Consider the following 20713-nt stretch of genomic DNA (forward strand, 5'->3'; position numbering starts at 1 on the left):
CCATCCTCATCTAGAGCAAATATATTTTGCTATAATATGCATCTTTCTGCCTTGACATCCTAACCTCAATTCTCTTGAGCCCGAAGCATAATTGTAGCTGATTGGTGTTTACCTCCAGAAACACACTTTGTTAACAAAGTAATGAAATTAAATGTTCCACAAATGAGTACTTGCAGGTTTTCGATATTTCCCACTGCCCCGCCCCAAACACAGATTATAGAAACCACATCCCTTACAGAAAAGCTCAGCACAATATTTTCCAAGGTCTTAGTATAGTCCAGCTGCAAATCTCTTGCAGCACTTTTGATACATGCTATATGGTCACATGAGAACAAATAATCCTAGAAATACTCTCATACTCAATACATGCTGATTATTAATGTAATTGAACTTTTAAAAAGAGTAAGAAGGAAGTTTTGGCATTTTCTTCCCTAAATATTTTTTAAAGATAGGTCAGAAATTCACCCAGTCAGTATCAGGATGACAACCTAAATTGCTGCTAAAACACACATCCAGTAAGTGGGATTTTAAACCCTGATATGTGCACAACACAATGATACATTTGTATCTATTTAGAGTAAAAATTCTAGTTTTTTTCAATTTTTATTGGAGTATAGTTGATTTACAATGTTGTGTTAGTTTCAGGTATACAGCAAAGTGAATTGGTTATACATACACATATATCCACTCTTTTTTTTTAGATTCTTTTCCCATATAGACCATTACAGAGTACTGAGTAGAGTTCCCTGTGCTATACAGCAGGTTCTCATTAGTTATCTGTTTTATATATAGTAGTGTGTATATGTCAATCCCAATCTCCCAATTTATCCCTCCCCCCCTTATCCCCTGGTAACCATAAGTTTGTCTTCTAACTCTGTGACTCTTCTTCTGTTAAATTCTAAATATCTGCTACGGCTTTAATTCATTTTGCAGATATTTACTAAGTGCTGTCTCTGTGCTAGGCATCAAGTTGGTGATGAAGATACAAAAATGAGTAAATACAGCCCCTGCCCTCAAGACTTCACTGTCTAATGATAAATTCAGATGGACAAACAAACAAATAGTTTTAATACTACGTGATAGATGCCACAAGAGAGATTGATCTTGAAGTTCTCAGGCATCCAAAATGAGAAGGCAATGACCTCTTCCAGGAAGGACCTGGGAAGGCTGACATTCAACCCAGATACCAGCACGATACTAGATTTTTTTTTTTTTTTTTTTTGCGGTACGCGGGCCTCTCACTGTTGTGGTCTCTCCCGTTGCGGAGCACAGGCTCCGGGCGCGCAGGCTCAGCGGCCATGGCTCACGGAGGCAGCTGCTCCGCGGCATGTGGGATCTTCCCGGACCGGGGCACGAACCCGTGTCCCCTGCATCGGCAGGCGGACTCTCAACCACTGCGCCACCAGGGAAGCCCACCATACTAGATATTTACAGCCCGAGTCCACTTTGACTGATCAGGGCCACAGCACTTCTGAATGTAGGGGAGGGAGGAGTTCCAGGGTTCAGAAAAAAAAAAAAAAAAATAGGGATATGCTTCCTGAATTTACCTGTCAGTTCGCACAGCCAACTGACATTTCCAGTTGCATCTGGTTTCGACTTCATTGTAAACTCAAATTATTTGGGGGAAACAAAAAACAAACAAAAAAGGAAAAACAAACCTGTATTTCTGCCTGATAAATAAATATTTCTCTTTTTATCACAAAAGTCAGTTAAACCTAACCCAGGAACTGGAATTATTCTCTGGGATTTCCAGTTGTGGGGATTCTAGTAAAACTCCATTTGCCATCTCTAACAAGATTCTTAATAACTATATTTGTAAATATTTGTAATTGAGTGTAACACTCTAGAAGAAAAAAGAAGTCATTCCAGTCTAGGGTCCCTTGAGAGCAAATAGGCCCCAGCATTAGAGACATCTGTCCCTAGGTTGGCACTAAACGCCAGGCCAAACACTGATCCTGAACGTACTTTAGAAGACAACAAAGTGAATTCTCTTTTTCAGAAGAAACACACAGTGTTAAGTCAAATTTCAATATTTCTCACCCTCCCCTATCTGCCAGACAAGAAGAAAACCCAGAGTGTGGTATTTTATACCCGTAGTCTGGGTGTAATTGATTTACTTTCATTAGAATCATTCATCTATCAGGGCTGAAAACATAAATGTCAAAGCAGCCATAATATATCTGCACCAATAAAGTCATCGGTTATGCTTTTATACCACAGAGAGAGAGAAGACTTTATTAACCTTCATGAGGATTAAACACAAAAATAACATTAAAAGAAAACACCTGGGGGTATTTTGGGTGACTGGTGTGTGTGGGGGTGAGTGGAGTGGGGTAGGATGAAGCAAGTAAGTAATAATTGGGGTCCTAAGATGAGCAGAAAAAGAAAAAATGGCTCTTAAAATAAAATAGCTCCTTTCAGAGCTTAAATCTTTGATTCCCATACAACGTGCATTGCCCTCTCATCCCAATCTGTCATCATTTTCTCTCCATGGTGTAATTCATAGGTGTATGCAACTTATTAGCAAACATTTTCCCCACTTTTCTGCAAGCTATTATCTAAGTAATACTATTTCCTTACAAAATGAGAGGGCATTAACTAGGCTCTCTAAATCCAGTGAAGCAAATGGAAGCTTAGAAACTGCCTCCAGAATAAATAGTGACATAGGCAATGCTACCTTTGGGGGCCTTAAATGTTATTGTTGGTGGGGTACGGGGGGAAGGTTCTTTTCCTTCTTTAATGGGTCTGTTTTTCCCCTCATGTCTGTAACAGCTCCTTTTCTTACCTCCATCAGTGGCTAATCTCAGGAAAAGGAGCTTCCGATGGACTCACCAGACTAATAGTCATCGCGTGAAAAGTATAATGCGTTCTTCACAGGGGACAAAGCCTTAAGCTAAAGTAACAAGTTTCTAATTATGAAATTCCTGGCATCCACACACAGGAATGGGGACTGAGGAAGGGTTGTTCTTTGGACAGAAGGCATGAAATTGAATATCAGATTAAATCTCATTTCAGGAAATTTAGAGGCTCTTTAAAGTCTTTGGGAATAGTGGATTTTGATTATATCGAATATACGAAATAAGGAAGGCTTTGTCTCATAGATAAGCAGGTAGGTGCTCAGTTTCTCAGCAGACAAAAATAAAAGAGGGCTTCAGAAGAGCATCACAAGAATCACTGCATTGGCTGCTGTTCAACCCCTGTTCTTGATCCACAAGTCAGGAAGCAGCCATCTGCTTAGGTAGTTAGCTGTCCTATAATGCCAGGTTGCCACCCATGCAGTCTGAAATAAACTAAGCTGACCCGCCTGCATTCTCTGCTATCATCAGATGCCCACAATATCAACTAAATCTCCAGGGGACCACAACTCCAGACCAGATCTCTCTTTTCATAAGGGATTCACACACCTTCCAAAGTCACCTGGTGAGAAAACAGTGCATTTTAATACAAGACAAAGGCTATCCTGTCATGCAGAACTTTTTATCAGGCTGATTTAGGGGAAATCTTTCTATCTGTCTAGGCCCTTTGTCCCCTTGGAGATTTACTGAGAAGCTAATAAGCACCAAAATCAATCTCCAGCACCAGAAATCTCTTGTTTCATAAAACTTAGAGGAATCAATTATAACCTGTTTGTGTTGAACAGAGAATCAATATACTATTATTTAACACAGGAGACCAAGATACCTCATCCACAGGACAGGAAACTTGATGTCCAGCTTACATAAACCATTCACCTGCAAGAAGGCAATGTTGATTCCAGCGCTATGGCTCTGTAAGGCAGTCTCAGCTCCATCTAAGTAAAGAAGGGCCTTCCAACCGACCATCTACCTATTTGTTAAACAAATGTTTAATGAGCATTTACTTTGGGCCAGCACCATCCTCTAGGCTGGGTCCACACAGCTGAACAGAATACATTCCTTGTCCTCAAACTGAGGGGGGGGAAATGTGATAAGTATTATAAGGGAGGCAAAAAAATGAGAGAATAGCATTTTGTTCCTGACAAAGGCAGTAAAATCTCTCCAGAGAAGGTGGCCCTGGAATAAAATCTTGAAGGTAAAATAGAAGTTCACCAGACAAAGCCAAGGATGAAGAAAAGGCACCGCAAGCAGAATGATCATCAGTGTCAAAGGCAGGAATGTATGGATGAACAGAGGGGTCAGGAAATGCTGAACAGGTCAATGTGAGGGGAGCATCATGTGATGGCTGGAGGTCACATGTAAAGTTGGACAGGTGTGTTTCTTATGAAAGAGTTAGGATATTCGAGAGTGGGTCAAGGATGCCTTTGAGACTTAGACCAAAACTCTGGATCCTTTATTCATAAAATTTTGCATACGTACTCAGAGAGTTCACCAATTTCTTGACTGCAATTTGTAGACCCAGGTTTAAGAATTCCTAAAGCTAATCTAAAAAAAAAATGGTTCTGAAGAACCTAGGGGCAGGACAGGAATAAAGATGCAGACATAGAAAATGGACTTGAGGACACAGGGAAGGGGAAGAGGAAGCTGGGACGAAGTGAGAGAGTGGTATGGACATATATACACTACCAAATGTAAAATAGGTAGCTAGTGGGAAGCAGCCGCATAGCACAGGGAGATCAGCTCGGTGCTCTGTGACCACCTAGAGGGGTGGGATAGGGAGGTGGGAGGGAGATGCAAGAGGGGGGGGATATGGGAATATATGTATACATATAACTGATTCACTTTGTTATACAGCAGAAACTAGCATACCATTGTTAAAGCCATTATACTCCAATAAATATGTTAAAAAAAAAAAGAAAGAAAGAATTCCTAAAGCTAGGAGGTTTTAGCCAGAAAGTCTACATAATTAAGTGGTTTTTTTTGGGGCGGGTGGTGAGGGGGATCATCCTGGCATCAATAAGCAGAACGGAAAGGTGAATTAGTAGAGTCAGTACAACAGAAAAATGTTGAAATATTGTAGAAAACACCACTGAACAGGTTCTTAACTGTACTGGACAATGCAAGATAGTAACATGGATTTTTTTTTTTTTTTTGCGGTAAGCGGGCCTCTCACTGTTGCGGCCTCTCCCGCTGCGGAGCACAGGCTCTGGACGCGCAGGCTCAGCGGCCATGGCTCACGGGCCCAGCCGCTCCGTGGCATGTGGGATCCTCCCGGACCGGGGCATGAACCTCTGTCCCCTGCATCGGCAGGCGGACTCTCAACCACTGCGCCACCAGGGAAGCCCAGTAACATGGATTTTTGTAAGCTGTAGCCTGGATACTTCCAAAACCACATTTCAAACGTTTAATTTTTCACACTTAGAGCTTTCAATGAGGCCAAAAATGGAAAAAAAAAAAAAAAAAAAAAACAGAGATGAAAAGAGAATTTCAGAATTCTCTTCTTCAAGAGGGTGGCCACCTAGCAACAGACCAATCATTCCCCTATTCATCACTCACATTACAGAGTCAAAAAAGCAAGTTCATTCTTTCAACACAAAGCTCATGCCAAGAGCTGGGTAACAAAATTGCATGGAGTGTGAAACAGCAGAGATATTCCTTGAGTCAAAGTATTTTTATCTTAATAATTCTATACCAATAACCTGTACACTTAAATTAAGTGAGAAATCTATCATATGCTATAAGGAACAAGCAGATACAAAGCCTATTCCAATAATTACATTCAAGTCTGACAAGAAATGCATCTTACTGTTTTCCTCTTTTGTTTTGAATTGCTGAGCACATGAAATGAAAGGAAAGAGGGAGGGCAAGCAAAAGTAGGGTGACAGGTTCTCGTTGCTGATCACTTAGTCAAGAGACTAGGACTTGGAATGATGGATGAAAGATGATCTGAACAACGTACGACAAAATATATTCCAAGGAGTATGTGGGGAGAGGGAAGTTACGAAGCTCAGCAATGGTTACAGCCTGGTGAGAGCCACAGTTGGTCCTACGGTATTTTAGGTCCTTGTACAGCCAAGCCCATATTACGGTGGTGGCACAAAACAATAATAGCTTTGTTACAGGGCACATAGTTGGAACTAGAACCGAGACCTTTTGGACTTTTCCCAATTTCAGCGCTCTTTGCACCGCAAAACGTTGAGTTGGTTTCTCGGGAAATTAATCAAATTACACTCCATGACTCTGATCCATGTGCCTCTACAGCTCATCTTCATTAGGGGTTCCAGAATGCAGAGTTCCCTGATACTTACATCTCACACCAATCATTCTCTCTTCGCAACAGAAGCAGTCCTGGAATCTTCAGTTTACAAGGGCTTCCCACCTCATCGCCAGGAGGATCCCTATTCCAGGTGCACCAGTCTGCACTAACCAACCCAAAGCCAACCTGGCCACCAGGTGAGAATAAACTGTTAAAAGCTCAGGTTTGTGCCCTAAGGGCAGGGGATCACCTGGGTGACAAGTGCTATCTTTGGACATATGAGACCACGCACCTGTCAAGACTGGGATGGTGTTCACCAGGCTTCTGTAATATTTTTGAAACTGTAAATGTCCCGATCAGACACAATTTGAAGTTCTTGCTCTTGTAAATATGTCTGAGAAGAGGAAGACCCCAATAACACCATGGCATGCTCCCAGCTCCAGGCATCTGCATGAGCTACTTCCTTGGTCCAAACCCCCTCTCCCACCACAACAGCTTCACCAGGTTACCTTTCACTGCCCCTTCAGGACCTGGCTTATATCTTACTTCTTCCAGGAGGAAGTCCTTGCCACCTCTCCCCATGTCGGAGTTAGGCCACCCTCTACTATGTGCTCCCATAGTGCTTCCCCCTAAGTTACAATGATCTGATTACTTGTTCATACCTGTCAGTAGATTACAAGACCTGTGAAGGCCTGAGTAGCCCCATTACCTGGCATATAGTAGGCACTCAAGTATTAACTAAATGGAATGAACGACTCAGTTAATCATGCATGAAGATATGAGATAGTTTAAAAATGAACCAAATTGCTAAAATACTTTTAGTCTGTGTAAAATGCATGTATTTAAAGAACAACTGTAAACAGTGGGAATTAACTTGTGTAATATGCCTACTCTCAACACCTAATTTTTTCTGTCTCTAATGTCTGCCCCGAAATACAAAATTAGTATAGATAGGCCTTTAAGAAATTACCTATAATCATACTATGAAGTTTCAGGGCAAAAAGTTGAGAAGTTTTACCCTATCCTCATACTTCTGATGAAATTTACCAGATTATTAAGTGAGCTCTTTGAAATGTGAACCAGGGAACCTTCAAAAAATTAAGAGAAAATTATAGCAAAAAGAAATTAATTGGGAAAAAAGTTTCTACTCTAGTAGAGTTTGCCATTATAGATTTTCAAGCAAAATCATGTTTACAAATAGCAGTAATAAGCCTCTTCTTCATTCACTGATAAGTACCTTCTCTGTAACAACCACCATGAGTCACAGAAATGACTCAGGTCTGGGACAGGCTACATCTCAGGAAAACAGAGAAAGATCTAGAACCACTCCATGGGTCTCTAGAGATCCAATTCTCCAACACCAGCTTGCTTAACACAAGAACTATAACTGAGTTAGAGGAAGCAAAGTCTATGTGTCAAATATGTCATTTCTACCATGGAATTTTATTCAGTTACAGACAGAAAATTGCACACTATCAAATAATGACATTTCATACATGTCATATGACATGTTTGCCATATCCAACCCTACAGCTGCCTCAGGCCACTCACAACACACACTTAGCAACATAGAGCCAAAGCCCAATCTCCCTTTCACTCTTCAGGGCCCTTGTCACCAGGAAAAGCCCCACGTGACACCTCTAGGGAGGGCTTCTTTCTGTGCACAGGGGAAGGCTGCCCTAGAAGACCCACTTAGCCCCCAGCACCTGCTTGGCTACAGAGACAGGCGAGGAGAAAGTACCAGCAGAGGTCTCACATCCTCAAGTGCAGAAATTTGCATTTGTGCCCGTTCTGCATTTGTCACAGGGTCACATGGGACCTCAAAAACATTTCGTGAGTTCTCAGTACTCCAGCCTTCACTGGGTTTTCTAGGATGATGACAAGAACGAAGTCCCAAACTTAAGTAAGGGGCTAGGAAATAGCTAGGAAGACAGAAGAAAGGAAGCAGATTTTTCAGTCTTAAAAACAGACAGCTGGGGCTTCCCTGGTGGCGCAGTGGTTGACAGTCCGCCTGCCGATGCAGGGGACACGGGTTCGTGACCCGGTCCAGGAAGATCCCACATGCCGAGGAGCGGCTGGGCCCGTGAGCCATGGCCGCTGAGCCTGTGCGTCCGGAGCCTGTGCTCCGCAACGGGAGAGGCCACAACAGTGAGAGGCCCGCGTACCACAAAAAAAAAAAAAAAAAAAAACAGACAGCTGAAGGCAGAGTAGGATCAGCCATATGCCTCGTGAGCAATTATCATGTTATTCTGTTTGCCAGGAACCAAACTGCAAATGTGAAATCATTCATCTCATTGAATCATCCCAAGCAGCTTCCACAGCGGGAATTAGCACCTTTGTTTTACAAAGGAGGAACCAAGTCTCAGTTCAAATCACAAAGCTAGGCTCAATTCCTTAATTACCATGTGACCTTGGGAAACATATTATATAAAATCTCAAGGCATAGTTTCCTTAGCTATACAATAGGGACAATAGTATTATCTTCATCAGAGGATTGTTGAAAGGATTAAATACAAAATGCATGCAAATCCCTTGGTGCCTGACATGGTAAGAGACAAATACAAGTAGCAAAAGTAATTGTTATCTATACTAAAAATAATAACAACAACGATAATAGCAGTAGTGATGACAAATGCAACAATATTACTATGAAGTGTCAGAGCTAGAATTCAACTATAGGTCTTTCTGATTCTAAAGCCTTCACTTTTAATTCTTATATATGCAATACAGTACTTAGGTAATAAGAATCAAGATGCATGAATGGATGGAGGGAAGGAAGAGTGAGAGGGAGGGAGAGAGGGAAGAGGAGAAAAGGAGGAAGGAATAAAAGGGGGGAGAAGAGGAAGAAGTGAGGAAAGAAAAAATAAATATTTGATAAATACTGATACGTATGAATATATTATATATATAACTTTTTTCTGCAGCAAGTGAAAATTTTTCCAGTTTTTCTTTATCTCAAAGAGGTAATATGCACATGTTGCATTAATTCTTTAGGTCGAGTATTTTATAGAACGTATGGTTTTCCTCACCACTGTACCTCCAGCCCCAAGCACAAACTCTGACATGCAGAAGTTCTCAATAACAATAAATATTTATTGACAGAGTTTCCTCTCAAAGGAGATTTTGAAGAGGACACAGGTATGGCTATTCAAGCCTCCAAGGTCTCTGAACTGGACAGGAGGATGCCTCCTTCTGGAAAGGCGGTACTGCGGCTCAGTCTGAAGACAGCCTCCTGGGCCAGGCCAGGCAGTGAGAACCTGCCCTGAGCTTCCGTCTCCTCAGATTTATGTTTGCAAGAAAAGGCCTTCAAGTTACAAAACAGCTGAGAAGCAGTCACCCTGAAAGGCAGGGAGGAGGCACTATTTCTGCTAAGAATGAAAAATTCAAAAGTTCCACTGGATGTAGGAATAAAGATTTTGCTGGATATAAGACAATAATTTAGACTATCTCATCATGAGAGAGATAAAATATTTGATTCACAAAGCTTTTTCAACCTCCTTCTGTACTATGATTAAAAGCAAAATCTCCTTCAAAAAATGAAAGGGATTTAGGATCACAATTTAATTTCCTCTTCTCCTTGAGCGAAACACACAAAAACACAAAACAAAGTAACTGAGGATTTCTTAGAATTCTCAGTCAATAAAGGAAAGTTATTAAAGAAGCAGGGAGAGCTTTAAGTTTTTCCACAGGGAGTTAAAGAGTACTATTATGATTTCAAAACTTATATGTTAAAAGACTTCTGAATTGACAGATTTAATCGTGTATAAAATTAAAATGAGGTGTTATCTTAAAAGGCTGAATTTATTTTAGGACAATTCAAGCATTTTAATACATGCCCAAGGCTGACTGTTTATCAGAGTTGGCATTTTTAAAATAACAAGGGATGATGCTAATACTTTTATCCTAACAAGATTTGTAATTTATGTAGCAGGAACAACTTAATGTGCCGGTGATTTGTCCTCCTGCATCTGTACTTGATGACAAAGCACTAATTTTTACACATCAAAGGAAATAAACCTAGCTTTCCTGTGCATTACTGACCCTTACTGTGCCCAAAGTGGTTCAGAAGAAACAAATTACACTGCAGTAAAGTTTCGTATTTCCTTTCCACATTGGATTTCATTCAATGGTTGCCTGAAAACTGCTAATCAGTAATAAAGTTTTGTCCTTAGAAACGCTGTTCCCATCTGATGTAAGGGAAGAAAAGAAAAAAAGAGAAACAGTTTGAAAGTGGTCATTCTACCCATATATTACTAAATTTATCCTTCAAAGATATAAATTAGGTGGCCTCCTTCCAGGAAGTTCATCCAGGCCAGAACAGAAAATGCAAGATACAGTTGGTGCGAGTCCATAGAACTCAATGACCCTGGAGATTTATGCAACAACAAATGTTTCTTGAGCACCTGTGAAAGCCCAGCATTTTTCTCGCATGGGGGATACATCAGTGCACACTTCAGACAAAAGTCCTGGACCATGTGAGGCTTACAGTCTATTAAAGGAATACATACAGAGATATACACCTCTGTGTGTGTGTGTGTGTGTGTGTGTGTGTGTGTCTATGTCTGCGTGATTTCAGATGCTGATAAAGGAAAATGAAAAAGAAAGGGATATAAGGAGTAGAAGGAGAGACTGTAATTTGAGCAAAATCCTGGAGGTGAGGGTAAATTGTGCAGATATCTGGAGCTATCCAGATATCTGGAGGAAAAGTACTTCAAGAGGAAGAAACAGCAACTGCAGAGACCCTGAGATGGAGAAAGTGCTGGGGGTGGAGCGAGTGGGGCTCAAAGAACAGCGATGTGACCGGTATGCCTGAGGCAGGAGATGAAAGTGAGAGAGCAGGTGGTGAGTCACGGATGAAAGAAAACTTGCCAGTAGTTGAACCCATCGCCGAGCCTGTTTAAATCCCTTTAAATTCACCAAAAATCTGTGAGGTCTCTGTAAATTTCCAGAGTCCAGCAACCCTGCCACCTCCAGAAAGCACTACTGTCAGCAAAGCACTTCCCCATCTATCTCCTGAAGCTTGCACTCAGTAGATCCCTCTCTACCCTCTGAAACGCCAGAGAGAGGAACTGAATCTAGCTTCCTACGACAGACCAAGCAAGCAATGTCCAAGGCTGTTTGTTACCTCTTCCAACTGTTCTCCAAGACAAAGGGCTTTGTTCCTTCAAACTTCCCCTCAGAATATTAGAATTGCCAGTCCACTCACTGTCCTGACATCTTCCCCGAAGACACTCCAAGCTTGAGCAGGGCATTCTGAACCACCATCAGGCATTCTTCCACGCAAGTAACATTTACAGACTGTGTAAATATGGAGTAAACAGAACTAGGCAGGACCTCCCTCAGCTAGACCTCAAACTTGGTTGCTCACAAGAAGCGCCTAGGGGTGGGGAAGGTGAAGTTAAAACTCCCAGCGCTAAAGCTGTGTCCCACACCAATTAAATCAGAAACCCTGGCAATGGCCCAGTCATCAGCATTTTTAACTTCCCGGGAGTTCCAATATGTAACTCTGGGCGCCTTACTCCTTTGCTAAAACTAACTTCTGGCAGCCACAGCACATGGTGCATGGGACACTAACTGTTTTTAAGTCCCCAAGTTTGTTTGCACACGGAGGTCAAGCCACATGTTGTCTGTCCACTACCATTGCAGTGTTTCTTTAAATCAAGTGTAAATCATCATATTTCTCCTTATGAACCTTAAAGAATTAGATTTAGCCTATCTTTTCAGTCTACTAAGGTCCCTCTGAATTCTGATTTTTACTCCAGCTTAGGTCATCCACAAATCCAATCACTATATGTTTATTGATGTCAGAGATACAAACATTGGCTAGGTCAGAGTGAAGACTCTCCCTATAAAATTCTACTAGAGACCTCCTTCCATGCTATGCTCATGCTAGCCTTTCATATCACCATAGCTGACACCCACAACAACCTCATGATGTAGATATTATTATGTCCAATCTAAAGATGAAAAAACAGTTATTCAGAGAAGCGAAATCACTACCTGGGATCACACAGGTTAAGTGAAAAAGCCAAGAACTGAAGGTAGCTCTAAATCTCATTACAACTCACAAGCTCTTTTCATTAGCTGCTTCTCATGGTTATTTAACTAGTTAGCAACTCAGCCAACTGTCTTATTATCCAGCAGCCGCTGCTTCAAAGACAGCATGTAACTGCCTCCACCTATTTCTCTGATAGTGGTTCAACAGATATTTATTGAATACTTTCTACGCTGTAAGCACCGAAATATTGAGAACTCAGCAATGAAGGAAATAGATTTTAAAAATTTCTTCTTTTATGAAGCTTATATTGTTATGCCAGTCACAGAGGAAAATGAAATGAATCTGTCATAACTTAACTGATGAACCCTTGATAGTGCCTAATTGTCACAACTTCCTTTTATAAGTACTCAGAAATCATCCTTTTGTGACTTGTTCCAGAACCTTTTCCAAAATTTATATTACAACAATCTTAAAAACATCTCACGTGCTTTTAAAAAACACCATAGTGCTGTTAAAAAAGCAAAATTCAACTGAGTAAGTTTTAACATGTTATTGGCTTTATTCAGCAATTCATGAATCAGGCAGCATCCCATCTAGCAGACAGAAAGGAGCTTCAGAGAGCTATAAAAGTCAAGAGATTTTATAGACCGAAGGGAGCAGGAACAGGGAGGTTGCACTGGGCGAAAAGAGCAGATTGGTTCTTGCAAGGTTACTTCCTTTAGGGATAGCAGGGGTTTATCAGGCAGATTACCTAACTAACGCTGATGATTCCTGATCAAGTGGTTTAATATTCCATTTCTGGGAAAAGCAAAACTGTAAGTAAGTCTCAGTTTGGTGACATCGGGCTTAGCATAAATGACTCCATTTTGGGCCTGTTGTTTTGTTTTTAATAGCGCTTTTAAATATTTGAGAAGTAAGACAATCTGGAAATGTGTTTGCATCATGAAAGGATGAAAATATCGAAGCAAGCTCTCTATACAAGTACTGTCTACTAGAACTTTCAGGATTGACGGAAACATTGTATATCTGTGTGGTCCAGTCTGTGCCACTAGCCACATGTGGACATTGCACACTTGAAATGTGGCTAATGTGACTGGGGACATAAATTGTTAATTTCACTTATAGCAGCTGCCGTATTGGGCTACACAGCTCTAGAGGAATCTAGGTTATGAAATGACTACCTCTCAAAGTGAGGAGAGGGACAAAAAATTTATAAACTCACTCTTTATGGCCTTTGGTCATTGCTTTTTCTTGGGTTTTTTTTCTTGGGTTTCAATCCTAAGGGGCAAGCAGTCCATTAATGCATTCACAAAAAGTAAGCATTCACTTCGGACCTAAAATAAATTAGATAGTCGTCACACATGGAACTCATGTGCTTTGTCTCTGCAAATATATCTCTTTTGTGGGATTTTCACAATTAAGAACATGTGCCTGAACTGGTGGCTGCCTTCCCCTAGTCAGATGGTGGTAGCCAGCAAAGGTAGATGATCTCGTTTGCTAGCTTATGTCTAGGGAAGGCAGACTCCTAAACACATCTCAGAGGCAGAATAAATACCTGGCACTCTTCACCTCTCTAAAAGATTGTGTGTTTATTTGTTGTTTTAATGTGCATGTAACTTCACAAGATTTCTGACAAGGGCTCAATAGCCCTCTAAGTTAGCACATCCCTGTGGTTCTACTAGGAATAAGTAGAACAACAACAACAAAAAATATGGTCTTAATAGGGCAGAAACTGGCATAGGTACATTTGGTTGCAGCGTTCATTGCTTTCAGGTCAAATATTTTTCAGCATAATAATACTGAGAAACAAAACCAAGATGAAACTCTACTGTAATTGATACAAGCTACTGTGACATGACCCCAAAATCAAATATCAGTGGTTTAAAACATAATAAAGATTTATGTCTTGTTCAAACCACATCACAGTTTCATGTGAGTTGATGGGGGACTCTTGCCATGCAGTGTTTCAGGGACCCAGCATGCTTCCATCTATGGCTCTACTGTCCCTGAGCTTTTCCACTGCATCTTCTGAATCCAATCACTGGACAAGGGAGGAGACAAAATGTGGAGGATCATGTAAGAGGATTTCAGGAGCCAGGTTTTGAGGTGTCATATGTTATTCCCACCAAACTCCATTGGCTAGAATTCAACCCCATGGCCCTACCCAACAACAGGGAAGAGTGAGAAGTACAATTTCAGCCATGCGCTCAGGAGGAAAAGGAACAGGGGCTTGATGAACACGTAGCACTGTCTTTGCCTATCACTAATTTGGGTTATTTGGGAAATAGTCCAGCCTGAATTAATGAAATTCATTCATTTATTCATTCGGTTATTCATTTCAAGCATATGCAGTAGATTTAACTATTTACCAAATGTTTCCAGCACAGAAAGGATCAGACTTTACTATATAAGCCTCAGGTGTTTTCCTTCTCCCTTCCTGTGTCTTAGATCCACCAGTGGCACCCACAGACACCACCTAGCCCAGCAAGCAACTGATCAAATAGTGCAAACAGAAAATTCATGACCAAGAAAGTGGCCCTCATTTCACTAGACTAATGAGCTTCCTTGTAACGCACCTGAAACACTTGATTAATCCCCAAAGAATGTGCACTTTTTATCATGCACCTGCATTACAAAATGGTCTCAAAAAAAAAAAAAAAACCCTCTTCTCATGGAAATCACTTTTCTTCCCAGAAAAAAAATCAAATTGTTGAATTTCTTCAATACTGCATGGTAGATGTGAAATAAGTCCTGATGTTCCCTAAATTTTTAAAGGTCCAGGTGGATAATCAAATCCTCCCCCTCATTACCATCATTACCAAAATTGCCCATCAATACTATATACAAGGAGAGCTGTTTTTTTGTTTTTTTGTTTTTTGTTTTTTTTGCGGTATGTGGGCCTCTCACTGTTGTAGCCTCTCCCGTTGCGGAGCACAGGCTCTGGACGCGCAGGCTCAGCGGCCGTGGCTCACGGGCCCAGCCGCTCCGCGGCATGTGGGATCTTCCCAGACTGGGACACGAACCCGTGTTCCCTGCATCGGCAGGCGGACTCTCAACCACTGCGCCACCAGGGAAGCCCCAAGGATAGCCGTTTTTTCCCAAGAAAAATTCCTCTTCATGATCCAGCACTTCTTTAAGTCTGGTGAATTTAAACTCTGAACCATCAGGAAGTATTTTTCAAATGACCATAAAAGAGAACCTGCCAAAATAAAGCTCTTGATTAAAAGTCAACATGATTACTGCAAGCACAGGCTGGGGGCCCCAGCCTGCCAAGCCCTTAGAGAATGCAGCTTATGGGACAAATAGAGTCCAGAAAACACCAGTTTAATTTTAACAAAATGTGATTTTCTGGAAGCATTTCGCTATATTTAACATAGGGGAGCAGTTTCCAAAAATGAGGCTTAGATTTTTGGAAATAACAATTAGGACTCCATCTAAGGGGCAAGATCCAAAGTGTAATTATTGCTAAATGGAGTGTTTTTCTGAGGGTGGAAATGAAGTCTTTAACTTGGCTGCATGAGCCCAAATGGACAAAAAAGGTACCCCTGAAATGTTGTTATTTTAATATCTACTGGATATGTTTAAATGAGGAAGTCTAGCAAGTGTGGGTTGTTATAGAGTGCATTGTGTCCATTCAAAGTTCATATGTTGAAATCCTAACCCCATTGTGACTGTATTTGGAGATGAGGCTTTTAATTAAAATTAAATGAGGTCATACAGGTGAGATCCTAATCCAATAGGACTGATGTCCTTATACGAAAAGGAAGAGACACCACAAATGCACACACAGAGAAAAGGCCATGTGAGGACACAGGGAGAAGGCAGCCATCTGCAAGCCAAAGAGAGTTCTCACCAGAAACCAACCGTGCTGGCATCTTGACCTTAGACTTCCAGCCTCCAGAACTGTGAGAAATAAACTTCTGTTGTTTAATCCACACAGTCTGTGGTATTTTGTTAGGGAGCCCTAGAGCACTAATACAAGGATGAATACAGAAAGCCTCAGGCCACGTTAGAACAGGCGTCCAGGCGAATAGATAACAAATTCAGTTCAATATAGATAAGGTCCAAGTCACAGATTCAGAACAAAGGGCAACATCAAGAAATGTCTGCTAAATGGAAGCGTACTATCCCTTCAGCATACTAGTCAGAGGAAGGATATTTATGGTTGACATGAGGAAAAAAATGAAAAACCTAAGGTACGTGCAGCTCTCAGATGCAACTACAGTGTGGCAAAGCCTGCCAAGTCACTACATTGTTGACATCTAGAAAACGTAGCCCTGAATCCAAGTGGGGCTGCTCCAGGCATTGATCAAAGTAGGTGGAAAATGGAAAGCCAGGTGGTTGAAGGCCCCTGGGGACAAGCTCAGGGGGCAGCAATTCTCTAAGGAGAGTAGGACTCAGCAGGCAAGGGTGACCAAGGGGCTACACAGGCTGAAATCGGATCTGTAGCTCTTACTGCAAGTCCCCCACTGAGTATACCGAATAACCAATGGAACATAAAAATCATCCTGGGCATGAAAAATGCTAGCACAGGCCAAGTGGTTCTTTACCAACTTTTAAACAATTTGTTTTGGTCCCTAATGACTTCCTTCATCTTGGGAGACTTCAAGATTCCAGGCAAGTAAGCAGATCTTTGCTCCCCACAAGAAACACCACAACCTCTTCTTCCAGCTTCTCCCCGAAAGATACCTCGCTAAGTTAAAGCAGACAGGCTGCCGGCCCACATGACACCCTCGTGTGTATTAGGAAAAGGGTCCTCCCTTGGGGATGCAGCCTTGCACCGGATGCAAGGCTTGGCAAGGGAAGCACAGGCTGGCAGACAGCCCCCATTTGGGCCCTTGGGACGGCATGCTTGAGCAGGAAGCAATCTGCACAACTATATGAGATGCTCTTCTGTAAAAGACAGAGTTTTTGAAGCTCATGAGCCACTGTGCTCACAACAGTAAAAAGTCCATTCTTTCATCCCAGCACAAGCTCAATGGCTACAAGAAGCACTCCAAGCGCAACGGACATAGGGTAGAAACAGCCATCATAATGGGCACAACATCACAAACCTAGCCTCAAGAAAGTGCAACTTAGCAATTTACCAAGTGAACATTAGTATATCAGCCCAGCAAATTCTAAGACATCTTTGAAAAGAGGAGAATAAAATAATAAAAGCTCTGAGAAAGCACCAACATATATGCAAAATGAGCCACTAAACACAAAAGCTTTGAGAAGTACAAAAGATAAATTCATCTCTAAAGATGATGCATGGAGGGCTTCCCTGGTGGCGCAGTGGTTGAGAGTCTGCCTGCTGATGCAGGGGACATAGGTTCGTGCCCTGGTCCGGGAAGATCCCACATGCCGCGGAGCAGCTGGGCCCGTGAGCCATGGCTGCTGAGCCTGCGCGTCCAGAGCCTGTGCTCCGCAACGGGAGAGGCCACAACAGTGAGAGGCCCACGTACGGCAAAAAAAAAAAAAAAAAAGATGATGCATGGAAGGTTTCTGGAGACCAAAGAAACTCAACACTGGGCCAAGAAGAATGAAAGAAAACACCAAAGAGAGAGATAAAGAGAGAGAGAAGCCCCATAAAATCCTTATCAGCACTAACTGTCCAGAGAAATGTGGGGGGAGAAAAGCCTATAGAATACAGGCAAACCCACTGGAAGAGAACGTTTAACGTGAAAAACATTGATGATGTATATTTCTCCAGGTACAGGGTGACTGGAAAATGGTAGAGACAGATGTTTAAAAGAAGGGAAACCAACAATTACTTCAGAAACCCCATCATCATAACAGAAAGAGAATCCTGTTATGTACAACAGGGCCACTCAGCTCCTAACCAAAGACGAAAGTCAGAGACAGGTACAGTGACTCACCCTACCTTTCCCAAGCCCACCCTCAGCCTTTGAGGTCTGACTCAATGGCTTGGCACTAAAAAGTACCCTGAGTGCTTCCCTCAGAAAGTATTAGACTGAAAGTCCTAGGATTTCATCTGCAGTGGCAATTCCAATGCTCTGGAAGGCAGAGGCACATGGAGTCTCCATTCTCCTTCCAGTAGGTTGTGACCAACCAGATTCTAATCCTTCCACAGACTAATTCTCCAACCAAACGTTGGATTGTAATCTGAGTTTCTGTTGCTCAAGCAGGCATGAAATAATAATGGCTAAATTTGTATGATACCTGCTATAATCTAGAGTTTGCGTCCCCACCAAAATTCATATATTGAAATCTTAACCCCCAAAGGTGATGGTATTAGGAGGTGGGGCCTTTGGGAGATGCCTGAGTCATGAGGGTGGAGCCCTCACAAATGCGATTGGTGCTCTTATAAAAGAGGGTACAGAAAGATGCCTTCCTCTTCCACCATGTGAGGATACAGTGAGAAGTCTGCCACCCAGAAGAGGGCCCTCACCTAACCATACTGGCACCCTAATCTTGGACTTCTAGCCTCCGAAACTGTGAGAAATAAAATTTTGTTGTTTATAAGTCATCCAGTCTGTATGGTATTTTGTTATAGCAGACCAAACAGATTAAGACAATACCTTATCATTTGCAAAACACTTTGATATAGAAAAATCAGTGTCTTAGTGATTGTCAGGACACTCTGTAAGATGCAGCAGCATCCCAATAGCCTCCCATATCCCTTGAGCCTAGAGGTGCTCCCTCTAGGGAGCCAAAGTCAGTTCTCAGGAGGACTGGCCCAGAGAAAAGTTCCCAGCAAGTCCTGAGATAGGGTAAGAGCTATGTGGGTGGAGAGTCTTGGGGTCCTAGGTTCCTGTGGTGCTGAAGGGGTGGTGCAGTTTCCAGGCAATCCATCTCCTTGTCCATTGGGACTCCTCACTCCATGGGTGGGAGCAGCTGAAAGCAAACACTAAAGTGGATCCCTCTGAAGCATAGGGACAGGGCTCAGGGCCCAGTTCCTCTTGCCCAGGTCTAAGGACAGTACAGCTTCCTCATGAAGTAGGTTCCAAGGTCATTTTATATGATAGGTACATTGGAGCATCCAAGGAGAAAATTGAACAGCCAGTAAAGAATTTGGACTGTGGAGAATCAACACTGGAGAGGAGATAAATTTAACATCCATCCTTTAGCATCAATTTGAAATGGGGGCAGGTAACCACCCTTACTGTGTAGTCTCCCAAATGGTGCTAAACACCATAAGTGCAAGGAGCTGAAGGAGCAGACAGCCAGGCACCAGTGAGAGCAGCACAGGCTCTGGAGCAAGACTGCCAGAGTTCAAATCCCACCTTATCACTCTCTGGCCAGCTGAGGACTCGGGTTCATAATTTATAAAATGGGGCTAACACCTACCTCACAGAACTATTAGGAGAATTAAATGAGATTAATCGTGTAAGATATTCAGCACAGTGACTCAAACACAAGAAGGAAAAAGCTTGTTGTTGCTAGTTACCACTGAAATGACAGAAAGAGGAACCAGAAGTCTAAAATATTAGACTGACAACCCCCTCTTAATATGAGGTGGAAACTACTTGAGGCTTCCTTCTTCGGGAATTCTTAAGAAATGTCAATGAAATGAAAAATAAAAAACATATTGCTTCCTCAAGGAAAGCAAGCATTACTCCATGATATATTGTCTAATGCTGCTAATTTAGGGGAATGAAAAGTACTAAATCTTTCATATAAAGAAAGACAGGTTAACCTGGGCAAGGTGAATGGAGTTGTTTTGTAGGAAGTAACCCTTTAAGTGTGAGTTTAGCGGCCCAGTAGAAATATCTTTACTGCTACGATTACCGTTAATAACCATCACCACCTACTGAATACCTTCTAAGTGCCAATTACTTTGCTAGCTGTGAGCATTAGTGCTACTCCTTACTCATCTCTGAAAGCTACAGATGTAGTTAGTTTTGCTCAGAAATATTAAGTCACCTGTCTAAAGCCCTACAACTGAAGACTGGCAGGGTCAGGATTCAAATCCAGAAATAACTCCAATGACCATACTCCTAGTTCTACCATCCCCACTGTCTTCCACAGCCTAGAGGAAAATTAAAAGCCACCAGCCCTCAGCTATCTCAGGCTGACAACAGATGAAGCATGATTATATTCATGCTGAAAGGTGGTATTTTTTTCTGTGCTGCTCCCCTCACTTGAAAGGACTCCTTCACCATGGCTTCATAGAACTTTATCACGTAAGACCTCACATCTTATGGTCTCATTTTTCTGTTTCCTGAAATATAAGCTTCTAGGGTCAAAAGACCATGTCTCACATTTCGTTATATTTTCTCAGTAGCTAGAACAAAGCCATAACATGAAAGGAGCTCAAGAAACACTATTTGAATAAATGAATGATGTCCTAAAGAGAGAAACAATGTAAGAACCAAATTGGGAGAATGTAATGGCACTGGCTATGGTGAGAAACATACAGGCAACTTCATTCAATTCCAAGATGGAAAATAATACTGACATTTCCTGTTTGGGGAATCCATGGTCTAATCTTTTAACATCCCTAGTGCTTAATCTGTCATTCACCACACACAGATTTAGTACTTACTGCCAGGTATTCATTATCAATCCTTTGAAGCATAAAATCAGCAGCATCAGCTAATATAGCTGTGGAAATGCTTTTGGTTTCTTTGGGAGGAAAAAAATATATGTACTTTCAAT

At 41.8% G+C, this 20713-nt stretch overlaps 1 protein-coding gene across 11 annotated transcripts in view; it reads right to left on the minus strand.

Annotated features, from left to right (window-relative positions):
• ST6GALNAC3 (ST6 N-acetylgalactosaminide alpha-2,6-sialyltransferase 3) overlaps positions 1-20713 on the minus strand; it is a 602379-nt gene that overhangs the window by 454195 nt on the left and 127471 nt on the right. The gene's annotated exons all lie outside the window — the stretch shown is intronic.

Source organism: Tursiops truncatus, chromosome 1, assembly GCF_011762595.2.
Source record: "Tursiops truncatus isolate mTurTru1 chromosome 1, mTurTru1.mat.Y, whole genome shotgun sequence".
Taxonomy (NCBI): domain Eukaryota; kingdom Metazoa; phylum Chordata; class Mammalia; order Artiodactyla; family Delphinidae; genus Tursiops; species Tursiops truncatus.